Source organism: Adiantum capillus-veneris, chromosome 20 (assembly GCF_014529385.1).
Source record: "Adiantum capillus-veneris isolate H3 chromosome 20, ASM1452938v2, whole genome shotgun sequence".
Classification (NCBI taxonomy): domain Eukaryota; kingdom Viridiplantae; phylum Streptophyta; class Polypodiopsida; order Polypodiales; family Pteridaceae; genus Adiantum; species Adiantum capillus-veneris.
Genome location: NC_140950.1, coordinates 54,091,399 through 54,094,796, shown reverse-complemented (window position 1 = coordinate 54,094,796; position 3,398 = coordinate 54,091,399). Strand labels below are relative to the sequence as shown.

The 3,398-nt window shown below is 41.6% G+C and overlaps 1 pseudogene; it reads right to left on the bottom strand.

Moving 5' to 3' along the window:
- Positions 1 to 225: 225 nt before the first annotated feature.
- On the bottom strand, positions 226 to 1,273 carry LOC147432529 (uncharacterized; annotated as a pseudogene).
- Positions 1,274 to 3,398: the final 2,125 nt, after the last annotated feature.

The window sequence follows — 3,398 nt, the reverse complement described above, 5'->3', positions numbered from 1 at the left end:
GGTTGTCTCTTGCCATCAATCCCAAGTCCATAGAGCCACCCTCATTGACATTTTTATCCTCTATTGCTTTCTTTGCATGACAAACCTGATTGTCTGCTTCGACATCACATAAAGGCTCAAAAAAAATTACATGTGCTTCTTCTTCTGACATTGGAGGAGGTGCAAGGCCTTGCTTAATCTGCATCCTGGCCATAGCTTTAGCAACAAGCACATGTGACTCTTCATCTATACAACCATTGGCTCATCAAACCCCCAATCAACTTCATCCTCACAGCTTACCTCTACAGTTGGCAGGGCCTCACCATCCCAAGGCAAAAGAGATGGTTGCCCAACCCCTTGGTCTTGGACATCGTTCGCTTTTTCCTGGACTACTTGAGAAACTTCCAACTTTGTACTTGTGTCTACAATTGGAGCCTCTGATGCTTCCATGGTTGGCTTTATCTCCTCTACCGCATGATAATCTTTACTCTCTATCAATACCTGAGAACCCACGACATATGTTGTCTCTTCTTTATGCATATCTTCGTTTACGAACCCTTCATTCTAGTTTATGAGATCCTCCTTTGAAGCTGGCATGTATGTATAACACATAGGGGGCACCAATGAAACACAATATGGAATAGAGCTTATCCATTGAGTACAGCTTGCAACCTCTGCATGTTGCCAACTGTGAACTACTTTTACATACACTGCATGTTGCGAGGTTATCAATACAAAAATATAATCACTAGGTTTAAGCAAACCCATATCCAGCTTCTTTTCATCTTTCTACTCTTCACTTTGGCAATATATACGGCATCCTCATAGGCCTCTACACAAGAAAACTCCACCTTTTCTCGAATCTTCGGATGTAAGCACTCCAAAAATCTCTCTAATTTGAAGTACTCGTTGCCTCGGACTATGTAGCAGCTTCTAGTTGTAGCCAAACATCTTCAAATTGCTTTAAAAAGATTGCAAACTCACCACTTACATCTTGCTTCAAAACCTTCAATTTGCATCCAATTTTGGAGGCAAAATATATTCTCTACTTGAAGTCTTGGATAAACCGAGCTCGAACCATCTATCATGACTGCCAATTGGGAGTGTCTAACCCCTTGAACCAAGCTTTGGCCTTCCCTCACATCACCAGCGGCACAGCCCTTAACTTGGCTCCATCTGTCACCATCCGCATCGACAACATGCAAAGCTCCACATCTGACATCCAATCTTCAGTATCTTACTCACCTGAAAATGCTAACTCACAATCTGGCACCATGTTATTGCACCACACCATCACTTGAGCGATCAGTGTGATCCTCTCTCGGGGAACCACAAGATGGAAAGGGGGAAATAGGAAAACATGCACCTAGCACACAATATGACTGCCTCTCTATAGCCCAAGACTTCCACAACACCCCTATCTCCTAATAATCACACACCCATACTCCCAATCTGCAAACCACTACTACCCTTGCCCATACCTGACCGACCCTAGCTACGCCAATCCAGCTGCAAATCACGTCATGATAGCTTTCATCTAGAGCACTATATGCCCACTTATAGGCAGTTCCATAGAAAACAATACACAAAACTCTATCAAGTCCTTGGCATGCACCCACTTTCCTTTGAGATTTCATATTGGCACACACCGCTATCAGCATAGGAAACACTCACCCACTCGTACTCAAAGCTCACACATACATGACATATACATATAGGCATGAAAGAGAGAAGGAGATGATAACATTTTCTTAGACAGTGGGAATAAAGAGGCTATGATAATGACACTTCGACTATTTTTAAGAGTATACAATGATGGAATTTTGCAAAAAAGTCCTTGTTGTAACCTCCTAGAAAGTCCGTGGTTGATTTTTGGCAAGCTCTCTTTGTTTTGCTTACCACCAACCCTCTGGCGGCCCTTCTCTTTCACTCGCTAAGGCCACCCTCCTTCAGCACAAAGTGGCATCAGCCATAAGGCGTCTAAGCCATACACACTCAATTATAGTTGTGAAGACTACCCTGTACTCAGCCTCACAACTAGAAGTGGCCACAAAAGGTTGCTTCTTGCTCAACCATGATATACATGAACTGCCAAGCATGAAACAAAAACCATTTGTGGACACTTGCGTGTCAAAACAACCAACCCAATTTGACTTCAAAAAACCATGTAAGTCTAGCGGCAATGATCCCCCCTTGGGATAAAACAAGCCAAGATTTAAAGTGCCACTCATGTAGCGAAAATCCTCTTGACAGCCTGCCAATGCTTAGACCCTGGGCTATGCATAAATCTACTAACCTGTGAGATTGCAAACTGAATATCCGGCCTCGTTTTACATACATAATATAAGGCATCCAATAGCAGTTTGGTAAAGAGTGACATCTACAGGATCACCAGCATCATGAAGACTGAATTTCAAACCTATTTCCATGGGAGTGGCAAGGTTTGCAATCGTGAAGTCCAAACTTACATAGCAATGTCTCTATGTAACGTTTTTGACACAAGGCAATACCACCATCACATTGCCTAAATTGTATACCCAAGTAATGATGCAACATTCCTGAATCTTTGATCTTGAAAGTAGCATTTAAATCAACCTTAAATTCAGCAATAAGTCTCTCATTTAGTCCACTGATTAGCAAATCATCCTCGTAGAGAACCACAATGAGAAGTACATCACCCTCACGCTTTACATACAATGTGCTTTCTGTTGGACTGTTACAAAAGCCGCTCGTTTGACCAAATGAGTGTCAGCCTTCTCATACCAAGCACGAGGAGATTGCTTCAACCCATACAAAGCTTTTTTCGGTGAAAGCATGTTAACGTGTCACACTTTTTCATGTCTTGGACAATGCTAACTAGCACAATTTTGGCATGTGCTAACTAGTATAATAACATGAGCTACATCTCCAAGATCTATGACGTATGATATACCGGTAGAAAGCTCTTGAAACAAGGAATCCAAATGTACAACCTCCGACAAATTTTGATATTATTTGTAAAAATTTTACCGGACGCCCAACTTTTTTAAGATGTGCTAACTTGAAAATGCTAACTAGCACAAAAAGCGCGACACGTTAACATGCTTTCACCCTTTTACATTTGCACATTTTATCCTCTTGTCCTTTCTTGACAAAACCGCGAGGCTACGTTATATAAACTTCTTCAAATATGTCACCATTCAAGAAAGCGATAACAACGTCTGATTGATGTACATCCCAACCAAAATGAGCTGCCAATGCACATAAAAAATGCACAGTAGCTATATGACAAGTGGGAGCAAAAGTCTCTTTATGATCTATGCCTTTTTGTTGTGTATAACCCTTTTCAACAAGTTGATCCATATAGCAATCAATCTCACCATCCGGCTTACATTTCAACTTGTAAACCCACTTCGTACCAATGGCCTTTTTGCCAGGAG